Raw genomic sequence first — 13716 nt, 5'->3', positions numbered from 1 at the left:
TGCGATTCCAGGAGTTGGACATGTTAATTAACTGATGAATACAAATGATGACGCTTCTTCAATTGCACATTAAAAACCAACTTTTAAGACTGAAGTACACTAAGAATGACCCCTGGCTTCTTGTGAATTCACTCTGAGATATTTATTGCAACTTCACATTACATAAATAAGCTGCTGCTGCTAAGTCGCTTCAGTTGTGTCTAACTCTGTGCAACCCCATAGACGGCAGCCCACAGGCTCCTCCATCCCTGGAATTCTCCAGGCAAGAACACTGGAGTGGGTTGCCATTTCCTTCTCCACATAAATAAGCTACTGCTGCTGCTGCTGCTAAGTCGCTTCAGTCGTGTCCGACTCTGTGCGACCCCATAGACGGCAGCCCACCAGGCTCCCCCATCCCTGGGATTCTCCAGGCAAGAACACTGGAGTGGGTTGCCATTTCCTTCTCCAATGCATGAAAGTGAAAAGTGAAAGTGAAGTCGCTCAGTCGTGTCTGACTCTTCGGGACCCCATGGACTGCAGCCTACCAGGCTCCTCCATCCATGGGATTTTCCAGGCAAGAGTACTGCAGTGGGGTGCCATCGCCTTCTCCGAAATAAGCTACTAGGGATCAAGAAGTAAAAGGCAAAAGTTCGGTTATCCAAGTCATCTGAAAGAGCTTCATGAAACAAAGTAGAAAAGAGTGGCTAATCCCCACTGATAAAGACCATCAAATACAGAGAGTCATAGACCTGGAAATGATATCTGTAAGTAATGGGAGAGGATGAAGCTGCATTGTTGTAGTTTCAAACTCAGGCCACTTTGACATTTGCTCTCCAAACTCTTTTTAAATTCCTTCTTTAGCCAACTGAGTTATTAGATCTGGGAAACTCACATATACTGCTCTTCATTGAAGAAATGACAAACAAAAAGTGGTGCACCAGTTAACAGTGTTGAGAACATAAGCTGGCTGTGGACAGCATTTGGGAAAGTTTATCCAGGGGACATGTAGAGATGTATAGAGTGAGTGGACACAGGATTTTTCAGTATGATGAAGAGAAAACGAAAGTGAAAGGCAAAATTTCCTTTAAAAACTATATAAAGCTCAATTATATATGAATAGTTAACAGGTCAGGAGAAAAAATAGAAGATAAATAAAAATTATTGATTATTAGAGTTGACAAAACTAAACGTTGGGCTAGTAATGCTTGTAGGAACCAATTTTTCATAGTTGGCGTAAAACTGATGTAACTGACGCCATCATTCTATGTATTGACGTCATCACCCTACTGTGAACTAAGCTGTGATTTCTGATAACTCTTCACTATTTCTTGACAAGATATCACCAATTTTGATAAAACAAGACAGATAAAGCAGATTCCTAAACACATTCAGAGAAGTACATTTTTTATAATATATTCTAGTCAGTATCTTTTGCAATTTTTCTCAACATGTTTTGAGTCATTTTACCAATTCACTGTCACTTTCACTTCAATCTCTGGACACTTGTTTGTGTCCATACATTTTAATACTTTGTGTGTATCCAGGAGGGAGAGCACATATTTTGTGTGTGTTGTGTGTTCTTTGCGTCTTTTAGTCTTTTTAAATGTATTTTTTTCATCGACTAAATTAGAGTGTGCTGCTGTTTCTCATGCCTTTCCTGGAGTCCATTTCTTTCTTAGAAACAGGTTTTCTTTTAGGAGGAAACCCAGATCTACTTTTCATTCCTTGCTCAAGTTTCTGAATGTAGGGTCAAATAATATAAGAAAAAATAAATACATTAATACATTAAAGTTGTTCTTTGGAGTTGGCAAAACTAAAATAGAAATTATTTTGAAGGGTGTGGTTTTAATTTTTGATAGACTTGAGCAAAATCCCTTCTGTTACTCCATGCATTTTAATTCTATTCTCATATTCTTTAAAATTCATGGTGTTTTCCCAATAGTTTTTGGTGTTTACTCCCTTTCCCAAATCCAGTGAGAAAAACAGACCCAGAAAGAGAGAGGTTAAAGCAACCAAAAGGCGTTTCTTAAGCATGTATACATGAGTTACCTTTTCCCATTTTAAAAATCTTTCCCTCTTTTTATTTCTTTTTCTGCTGTTGTCATAGTCTCTCACATGATCCACATTCTGCTTTTTTTAAAAAATAAGCAAGCAGTGAATCAAACTGGCTTCCCAGGTGGTGCTAGTGGTAAAGAACTCACCTGCCAATGCAGGAGACATAAGAGACGCAAGTTTGATCCCTGGGTCAGGAGGATCCCCTGGAAGAACGCACAGCAACCCACTCCAGTATTTTGGCCTGGATCTAGGTACATGACCACACCCTTGTGGTTATCTGGGTCATTGAGACCTTTTTTGTACAGTTCTTCTGTGTAGACTTGCCATCTATTCTTAATCTCTTCTGCTTCTGTTAGGTCCTTAGTGTTTCTAACCTTTATTGTGCCCTTCCTTGCATGAAATGGTCCCTTGATATCTCCAATTTTCTTGAAGAGATCTCTCATCTTTCTCATCCTATTGTTTTCCTCTATTTCTTTGCATTGTTCACTTAAGAAGGCTTTCTTATCTCTCCTTGCTATTCTCTGGAACTTTACATTCAGTTGGGTTTATCTTTCCCTTTCTCCCTTGCCTTTCACTTCTCTTCTTTTCTCAGCTATTTGTAAGGCCTCCTCAGACAACCATTTTGCCTTCTTGCATTTCCTTTTCTTTGAGATGGTTTTGGCCGCCACCTGTTGTACAGTGTTATGAACCTCTGTCCATAGTTCTTCAGACACTCTGTCTTACAGATATAATGCCTTGTATTTATTCATTATCTCTACAATATAATCATAAGGGATTTTATTTAAGTCATACCTGAGTGGCCTAGTGGTTTTCCCTACTTTCCTCAATTTAGGTCTGAATTTTGCAATATGGAGCTCATGATCTGAACCACAGCTCCAGGTCTGGTTTTTGCTGACTGTTTAGAGCTTCTCCATCTTCAAAGAATGTAATCAGTCTGATTTTTGCATTGACCATCTGGTGATGTCCATGTGTAGAGTTGTCTCTTGGGTTGTTGGAAGAGGGTATTTGCTATGACCACTGCGTTCTCTTGGCAGAACTCTGTTAGCATTTGCCCTACTTTATTTTGTACTCCAAGACCAAATTTGCCCATTACTCCAGGTATCTCTTGATTTCTTACTTTTGTACTCCAATCCCCTATGATGAAAAGGACATCTTTTTTGGGGGTTAGTACTAGAAGATCTTGTACATCTTCGTAGAACCATTTGACTTCAGCTTCTTCGGTATTAGTGGTTGAAGCATAGACTTGGATTACTGTGATGCTGATGTTGTTGGAAACAAATCGAGATCATTCTGTCATTTCTGAAGTTGCAACCAGGTGCTGCATTTTGGACCCTTTTGTTGACTCTGAGGGCTACTCCATTTCTTTTAAGGGATTCTTGCCCACAGTAGTAGATACAATGGTCATCTGAATTAAATTTACCCATTCCTGTCCATTTTAGTTCACTAATTCCTAAGATGTCAGTGTTCACTCTTGCCACCTCCTGCTTGACTGCATCCAAAAAAGACACAAAGAACACACAACACACACAAAATATGTGCTCTCCCTCCTGGACACACACAAAGTATTAAAATGTATGGACACAAACAAGTGTCCAGAGATTGAAGTGAAAGTGACAGTGAATTGGTAAAATGACTCAAAACATGTTGAGAAAAATTGCAAAAGATACTGACTAGAATATATTATAAAAAATGTACTTCTCTGAATGTGTTTAGGAATCTGCTTTATCTGTCTTGTTTTATCAAAATTGGTGATATCTTGTCAAGAAATAGTGAAGGGTTATCAGAAATCACAGCTTAGTTCACAGTAGGGTGATGACGTCAATACATAGAATGATGGCGTCAGTTACATCAGTTTTACGCCAACTATGAAAAATTGGTTCCTACAAGCATTACTAGCCCAACGTTTAGTTTTGTCAACTCTAATAATCAATAATTTTTATTTATCTTCTATTTTTTCTCCTGACCTGTTAACTATTCATATATAATTGAGCTTTATATAGTTTTTAAAGGAAATTTTGCCTTTCACTTTCGTTTTCTCTTCATCATACTGAAAAATCCTGTGTCCATTCACTCTATACATCTCTACATGTCCCCTGGATAAACTTTCCCAAATGCTGTCTTTAGCTTACTTTCGACTCCACAGCCAGCTTATGTTCTCAACACTGTTAACTGGTGCACCACTTTTTGTTTGTCATTTCTTCAATGAAGAGCAGTATATGTGAGTTTCCCAGATCTAATAACTCAGTTGGCTAAAGAAGGAATTTAAAAAGAGTTTGGAGAGCAAATGTCAAAGTGGCCTGAGTTTAAAACTACAACAATGCAGCTTCATCCTCTTCCATTACTTACAGATATCATTTCCAGGTCTATGACTCTCTGTATTTGATGGTCTTTATCAGTAGGGATTAGCCACTTTGCTGTTCTTTGCGTCTTTTAGTCTTTTTAAATGTATTTTTTTCATTGACTAAATTAGAGTGTGCTGCTGTTTCTCATGCCTTTCCTGGAGTCCATTTCTTTCTTGGAAACAGGTTTTCTTTTAGGAGGAAACCCAGATCTACTTTTCATTCCTTGCTCAAGTTTCTGAATGTAGGTTCAAATAATATAAGAAGTTTGAGTTACTTACCTAAGGCCTTGCAGTTAAGTAGTAAAGCTGAAATTTTTTTCTTATATCATCTGAAATTGATAGAACATCAAGATCACTTCATTATCCCCAACTAATTTTTTTTTTAGAAGGAGGCCTAAAGCTACATTATACTGAAGGAACAAAAGTTGACAAACACTACTAATTGTCTTTGGTTCTATTCCTGCTAGTAGATTTCAGCTCAGGACTGACACCCCCGCTCCCCTACACACCACCAATCATTCACCCTTTTTCTTCCTCTGGCATGTCTAGTCACCTTTTTCTCCAATTTGAGATTTAGTTTTTCAGACTAAGTAGTATTTATAAAAAACACACACCAAGCTCAGTTTGTGCAAAGCATGATCTGAATACCAATACAAGTCAAAAATGTGTAAGATTACTGTGTTAACCAGGGATGAATGATGTCATCTTAAGTGAAATATAATATATAGGGTCACAGTGACTCCTAGTTAATATATCTTTTGTACTTTATATGTCACTTTTGGGAGGCCACACCACGGGCAGCTGTGGGATCTTAGTTCCCCGACCAGGGATGGAACCCGAGCCTTTGGCAGTGAAAATGCCAAGTCCTAACCACTGAACCACCAGGGAATTACCTATATGTCATTTTAATGTATCATGATCTCATGTAAGAAACCGATTTCTATTCAACTAACTAGCTAATCAAATTAACTAACATTCTCTACTGTCTGGGGCTTCCCAGGTGGCGCTAGTGGTAAAGAACTTGCCTGCCAATGCAGGAGACATAAAAGACATGGGTTTGATCCCTGGGTCGGGAAGATCCCCTGGAGTAGGGCATGGCAGCCCACTCCAGTATTCTTGCCTGGATAATCCCATGGACAGAGAAGCCTGGCTGGCTACAGTCCATAGGGTTGCAAAATAATCTGACACTATTTGGTGATTGAGCACACAGGCACACATTCCACTGTCTTGATAAAGCAGGCCAACTGATGCCCAGGGCATGCTCAAGACTCAGAGCTACTAAGTTACTCTATTATAGCCCCACTCATTGTAGAGATGAGTGTTTACCAATAATTATTTGTTGGTTATGATACCTGTTTATGGTGCTGGCCCACATTTTGGTAATTGTCAAATTAACTATGGGAGAAGCAATGGTAAAAAACTGAAAATAATTAAACAATATTCTAGCTGCAATTCAACTCCAGGATAACTCCTAAGTGTCTAAGCTCTCTTTGTCCTTAAAGTAAAACCAAAAATATAACCCAGATAATCACATATTTTTGAAAGGTGTTATTAGATTTCTAATGAGTCTTATTCAAAGGAAATGTCTTGGATCTATACCACAAGATTGGTAAATAGGTGCTCCTTTATGAGAAGATCCCATTTTATTTGGAAGAACAAGGGCTGAGAATGTGAGTGTGACCTTAAAAATACATGCACATGTGCACACACATACATACACACAAAATGATAAAGTTGGAACCCTAGACCAGGATACTTCTTTGTCCCACAAAGGGTCCAAATCACCAAAGCCGTCACCTCAGTAGAGGACTAAGAACCATCAGACGTCAGAAAACCCAAGTCCAACTGTGACTCCATTCGACAGCACCATAGTATTAGAACCAGACTCTAGCTCTTTGTGTGGGTTGGTTCTGGGAAAAGAACTGACCATGTAAATTCTCCTTTTCTTGATTAATGCAAGTTAAAGCCCCAAAAAGGGAAAAATTGGACACAATGCTAGTAAAAAGATGTGAGGTTTTAAGCAATCACTATGAAAAATAAGAGATATAAACTTGTTTATTTTCCAAATGCACTGAAAAAGGTCATAAACTTTAAACCTCATTTTAGGATATATTGTTAGATTGAGTATTAAATGATTTAGTTATCTTTTCAAGACAAGAAATCCATTATTTAATATTTGTTTTTTTGCAAACGTAAAAAATTAAGATTCCAGACTTCTTAGTGGTCCAGTGGTTAGGAATCCACCTTCCAATGTGGGAGACACAGATTTGGTCGGGGAAGATCCCACTTGCAATGGAGCAACTGAGCCCATGCTCTAGATCCCATGCTGCAACTACCGAGCCCATGAGCTGCAAATACTGAAGTCTGCATACCCTAGAGCCCACGCTCTGCCACAAAGAAAGCCACCACAATGAGAAACCTGAATGCCACAATGAAGAGTAACGTCAGTTCAGTTCAGTCGCTCAGTCGTGTCCGACTCTTTGCAACCCCATGAACCACAGCACGCTAGGCCTCCCTGTCCATCACCAATTCCCGGAGTCCACCCAAACCCATGTCCATCGCGTCGGTGATGCCATCCAGCCATCTCATCCTCTGTCGTCCCCTTCTCCTGCTGCCCTCAATCTTTCCCAGCATCAGGGTCTTTTCAAATGAGTCAGCTCTTCACATCAGGTAGCCAAAGTATTGGAGCTTCAGCTTCAGCATCAGTCCTTCCAATGAACATCAGGACTGATCTCTTTTAGGATGGACTGGTTGGATCTCTTTGCAGTCCAAAGGACTCTCAAGAGTCTTCTCCAACACCACAGTTCAAAAGCATCAATTCCTCAGTGCTCAGCTTTCTTCAGTCCAACTCTCACATCCATACATGACCACTGGAAAAACCATAGCCTTGACTAGATGGACCTTTGTTGGCCAAGTCATGTCTCTGCTTTTTAATATGCTGTCTAGGTTGGTCATAACTTTCCTTCCAAGGAGTAAGCATCTTTTAATTTCATGGCTGCAATCAAAATCTGCAGTGATTTTGGAGCCCAGAAAAATAAAGTCTGACACTGTTTCCACTGTTTCCCCATCTATCTGCCATGAAGTTATGGGACCAGATGCCGTGATCTTTGTTTTCTGAAGCTTTAAGCCAACTTTTTCACTCTCCACTTTCACTTTCATCAAGAGGCTCTTTAGTTCTTCTTCACTTTCTGCCGTAAGGGTGGTGTCATCTGCATATCTGAGGTTATTGGTATTTCTCCCAGCAATCTTGATTCCAGCTTGTGCTTCTTCCAGCCCAGCGTTTCTCATGATGTACTCTGCATATAAGTTAAATAAGCAGGGTGACAGTATACAGCCTTGACATACTCCTTTTCCTATTTGGAACCAGTTTGTTGTTCCATGTCCAGTTCTAACTGTTGCTTCCTGACCTGCATTCAGATTTCTCAAGAGACAAGTCAGGTGGTCTGGTATGCCCATGTCTTTCAGAATTTTCCACAGTTTATTGTGATCCACACAGTCAAAGGCTTTGGCATAGTCAATAAAGCAGAAATAGATGTTTTTCGGGCACTCTCTTGCTTTTTCCATGATCCAGCGGTTGTTGGCAATTTGATCTCTGGTTCCTCTGCCTTTTCTACAACCAGCTGAAAATCTGGAAGTTCATGGTTCACATATTGCTGAAGCCTGGCTTGAAGAATTTTGAGCGTTACTTTACTAGCGTGTGAGATGAGTGCAATTGTGTGGTAGTTTGACCATTCTTTGGCATTGCCTTTCTTTGGGATTGGAATGAAAACTGACCTTTTCCAGTCCTGTGGCCACAGCTGAGTTTTCCAAATTTGCTGGCATATTGAGTGCAGCACTTTCATAGCATCGTCTTTCAGGATTTGAAATAGCTCAACTGGAATTCCATCACCTCCACTAGCTTTGTTCGTAGTGATGCTTTCTAAGGCCCACTTGACTTCATATTCCAGGATGTCTGGCTCTAGGTGAATGATCATACCATCGTGATTACATGAGCCATGGCAGCTGCGATGGTGCAGAAGCGCAGCGGCTGTGATGGGCACGAGCGTGGCCGAGAGGAGCTACCCTGCATCGGAGGTAAGGAGCAGTCGTGAAGAGAGACCCCATGTCCAAGGTAAGAGAAACCCAGGTAAGATGGTAGGCACTGAGAGAGGGGATCAGGGGGCAGACAGACTGAAACTACAGTCATAGACAACTAGCCAATCTGATCACATGGACCACAGCCTTGTCTAACTCAGTGAAACTAAGCCATGCTGTATGGGGCCACCCAAGACAGACGGTTAAGGTGGAGAGGTCTGACAGAATGTGGTCCACTGGAGAAGGGAATGGCAAACCACTTCAGTATTCTTGCCTTGAGAACCCCATGAACAGAGTAACCTCAGCTCACTCTAATTTCACTTAAGAGGTACATATCCTAGAAAAATTCTTTATAGTTGTAATATTAACTTTATTGTTCTGATACTGCAGTTGGACCAATATTTACACTCAGTTCCATCCAGGTTACTTGTTTTCTGCATCACAAAAATGATGAGGATATGCAGTTAAAAAGCTAAGCTAAGGAACATTCCATTGTACATATGTACCACATCTTTATCCATTCCTCTATTGATGGACACTGGGGTTGCTTCCATGTGTTGACTATTATAAACAGTGCTGCAATGAATACTGGGGTCCATGAATCCTTTCAGACCATGTTTTTCTCCAGATATATACCCAGGAGTGAGATTGCAGAATCATATGGTAGCTCTATTTTTATTTTTTTAAAGAAGCCCCCATACTGTTCTCCTTAGTGGCTGTACCAATTTACATTCCCACAAACAGTGTAGAAGGGTTTCCTTTAAAAAGAAAGAAATAATGCCATTTTCAGCAACATGGATGGACCTAGAGATTGTCATACTGAGTGAAGTAAGTCAGAGAGTGACAAATATCATTATGATACCCCTTATATACTTATATGCAGAATCTAAAAAGTAATGATACACATGAACTTAGTTATAAAACATTAACAGACTCACAGACTTTGAGAACATGAACTTATGGTTACCAGAGGAGGAAGGTTAGGGGGAAGGGATAGTTAGGGAGTGTGGGATTGACATGTCGCTAATTGCTATTGCTAAGTCACTTCAGTCGTGTCCGACTCTGTGTGACCCCATAGACAGCAGCCCACCAGGCTCCCCCATCCCTGGGATTCTCCAGGCAAGAACACTGGAGTGGGTTGCCATTTCCTTCTCCAATGCATGAAAGTGAAAAGTGAAAGTGAAGTCGCTCAGTCGTGTCCGACCCTCAGCAACCCCATGGACTGCAGCCTTCCAGGCTCCTCCATCCATGGGATTTTCCAGGCAAGAGTACTGGAGTGGGGTGCCATTGCCTTCTCTGGGGATTGACATGTACCCACTGCTATATGTAAAATGGATAACCAACTAAGGCCAAGAACTTTCATAGGCTCTTCCATGGCCTAAAGTTCATGGATTATTTTTCAGCTAAAAACATATTTTTCAGTTTCCATTGAGTTTGTGTACATTATTCTAACTTTGTGGAGACACTACTGAGCATGCGTGAGGTGAGGATAGATATTGGAGCTCAGTTTAACTAGGTCCCTAGAAGGGGTTTTGTCCAAATGACCATAAATACTGTAAACTATTTCCTCTACTCTAGAAAAGCAGGTCTACATCTTACAGTCTACCTCTGAGCAAAGTACCAACTGTAAAACTATTTTTCTTCATAGTCACATTTTTTTTTATGAAATATAGCATATTTGCAAAAGGGAGGTATATCAATTTAACCAGTAGCAAATTACCTGACACCGTGTTTAGAGTAAATAAATAAACAAACCAGTCAATCTTAAAGTAAATCAGCCCTGGATACTCGTTGGAAGGACTGATGCTGAAGCTCCAGTACTTTGGCCACCTGATGTGAAGAACCGACTCACTGGAAAAGACCCCGATGCTGGGAAAGATTGAAGGAAAGAGAAAAAGAAGGTGACTTCTTCTTGGTTAGATAGCATCACCAGCTCAATGGACATCAATCTGAGCAAACTCCAGGAGATAGTGAAGGACAGGGAACCCTGGCATGCTGCCATCCATGAAGTCGCGAAGAGCTGGACATGACTTAGAGACTGAACAACAACAACAGATATTTAGAATTGAATAGTAGCAACTCAGAGCCCCATGTATGCTCCTCACTGATCTCCCCTTCCTTTCTTCAGCCTAAATACCATGGTCCAAAAATTTATATTATCCTCTTTCTTTTACTTTATATTTTTACCACATAAATAATCTAGTATTTAGCTTTATCACATTTAGTGCTATATGAATAAAATCCTACAGCATGTCTTTTTCTGTGACTTTTTTTTGAACTGCATGAATGCCAATACATGTAGCTGCTATTCTTTCATTTTTTTCTCTGGCATAATATTCCACTGCATATTTATACAATGAATGAATATTTGTTCTTCTGTGGAATACCACTTGGACTGCTTCATATTTTGCGTTTAAGAATAGTGCTGCTCAGAACATTCTGTAAGCACTGCTTAAGGCCTATGTGCAAATGTAATGTGCTAAGGAGTGGAACTGTGGGTTGAGTATGCACTTGTTTACTTTTATTGGATTTATACTTCTACAGCAGTGCATTAATATATGCATTAAAACCCAGACATGGTCACTGGTTGACCTGCAAGCTGGACCCGGTTCAATGAAAGACTCTTCACCAACCCCTAGTGTCCTTGGACTTACGCCCACTGTTCCCACACTAGGAGCTGTTTCAAGGACACAGCCTTGAGATAGTAATGTGTTGTTGAGATCATTTGGATGGTATATGTGACTAAACCCTGTTAAAGCTTCGGTATAGACTTTTAAGATTCTGGTGGTTGAATGCAAATATCTGCTCATCTTGCAGCCACCTACCAGTATGGATTGATCAGTTCCTTCAGTCTCTCTTTGCCCTTTGTGAACAGGGTCCCATTTGCAAACTAAAAACGAAATATATTTTCTGCTGCTCCATCTCTTCATGAACACTTGAAATTTCTGAGGCAACCTGGGAAAAACATATCAAAACTGTTCAGCTGTGGGAAGAAGTAGGAAAGCACTGATAGATATCTTTTTCTTTTTTTTTTTTTTTTTGCACTATTGGCCAAGATGAACTCAACTTTAGTCTTAGTTTCTCTGTATTTTTACGTTTTACATGTATAAGTGCAAGTGGGATCATGCAGGTAACCCTGGCCAGCCCCTTCCAGAAAGGGACAGGTAGAGGATGCAGCGCCAGGAGAGGTAACTCCTGAAAGTAATTGTGAACAAACTCAGGTTGCTGAAGCAGGGGATAAAATAAGAGTTAACACACAAGAAGTTTTATAATTTTTGTAAGTTGTTCTTGTAGATGTCCTTTATCAAGTTGATAGTTCCTGATCTAGTTTTGTCAGCTTTATTGAAGTAAAATATGCACAAAGTAAAATTCACCAATTTTAAATGTGCAATTTAATGATTTTTAAAATTTATTTTTATTGAGGTAAAATTGGTTTATAACATTATATATTTCATGTGTACCACATTATATTTCTACTTCTATATAAACTATGGTGTGCTCACCACCAAAAATTTAGTTTCCCCTCTTCACTAGAGTTGACCCACTTTACCCATTTTACGCTCTCCCTCTTCCCCTCTGGTAATTACTCCTGTGTTCTCTATAGCTATACATTTGCTTTGTTCATTTTTTGTTGTTGTTGTTGTTGTTGTTTTATATTTCACATATGAGTGAAATCACACTATATGTCTTTCTCCATCTGACATTTCATATAGCATAATACCCTCACGGTCCATTCACATTGTTGCAAATGACAATATTTCATCTTTTTTATTGCTGAGAAGTATTCCATTGTGTATATACAGCATATCTTCTTTATGCATTCGTCTGTTGACGGGCACTTAAGTTGTTTCCATATCTTGGCTCTTGTAAACAATGCTGCAATGAACATAGGCATGCATCTATCTCCAGCTATCCCACTTGTGAGTATTTATCCAAAGAACATGAAAACACTGATCTGACTTTTGACTAATGCATATATTAGTGTAACCTCTACCATTATTGTGATATAAAACACTTCTATCACTCCAATATGTTCCTTCGTGTTCCTTTTGCAGGCAATCCCTCCTCACCCCAACCCCACCCCTACCCCTGTCACCTAGGCCTTAGCAATTGCTGATCTGCCTTCCATAGTTAATGATGGTTGGTGGTTTAGTCACTAAGTCATGTCTGACTCTTGTGATCCCATGGACTGTAGACCAACAGGCTCCTCTGTCCATGAAATTTTCCAGGCAAGAATGCTGGATTGGGTTGCTGTTTCCTTCTCCAAGGGATCTTCCTGACCCAGAGATTGAACCTGTGTCTCTTGTGCTGCAGGCAGATTCTTTACTGACTGAGCTACCAGGGAAAAGGTTAGTGATTTCCTTTTATTTCTAGTTCTCGGAAGATTCTTATTAGGAAAGGATGCTGAATTTTATCAAATGTGTTTTGTTGATCTATTTATATGATCATATTTCTCTCCTATAGTCTCTTAATGTAGTAAATTTTATTAGCATTTTTAGTAATATTAAAATAACTCTTGGGATAATACCAATTTGGTAATGACGATTTTTTTTTAACAAGACTATATTTAGACTGTTGTTAGTTTGTTGATGAGTAGTGCATCCATGTTCATTCATGAATTGTTCCTATAACTTTTCATAGAGTTCTCTTTGGAAGGAAGTTATTATGCAAGTCCACAATTAAGGAGTGGAGACTTACACTCTCCCTCCTTAAAGGAGGAAGACTTACATAAATTATTTGGAATTCTTCTGCACAAAAGATTTTTTCTTCTCCCTTAACTTTTTTTTTTTTTTTTTGCCACACCCTGCAGCTTGCAGGATCTTAGTTACTGCAACAAGGGATTGAACCTGGGCCCACAGCATTGTAAGTGCCAAGTCCTAACTACTGGACCACCAAGGAATTCACTAATTATTTATTTATTAATATCACTGTGGACTCATGTATACTTATTTTATATTTTGAGTTATAATTCAATACTATGTTATTTATTTTGTTACTCAAATGCTGGCTTCTGTGTTCCTTTGGCATACCCAAACCAATGAACTATTTTGTTTTGTTTCATTGTTTTTTCAAACACTTTCTTTCCGGCATTAAATGGTTTATTGTGTACATTTTCTTTTTTTTTTTTTTTTTTTGGCAAGCACAAAAAGTTTATTATTACAGATATAGCACAACAAGTGGGAGACCGCATAGAGAAATAGTTTGTTTAGTTGAGATGGAAGCAACGCAGAGATGCACATGCCTGCAGAAAGGGGGTGTGTGTGTGT

The sequence above is a fragment of the Bubalus kerabau genome, chromosome X (genome assembly GCF_029407905.1).
Source record: "Bubalus kerabau isolate K-KA32 ecotype Philippines breed swamp buffalo chromosome X, PCC_UOA_SB_1v2, whole genome shotgun sequence".
In the NCBI taxonomy this organism is placed as follows: Eukaryota; Metazoa; Chordata; class Mammalia; order Artiodactyla; family Bovidae; genus Bubalus; species Bubalus kerabau.
Note: the sequence above shows the minus strand (reverse complement) of the source record.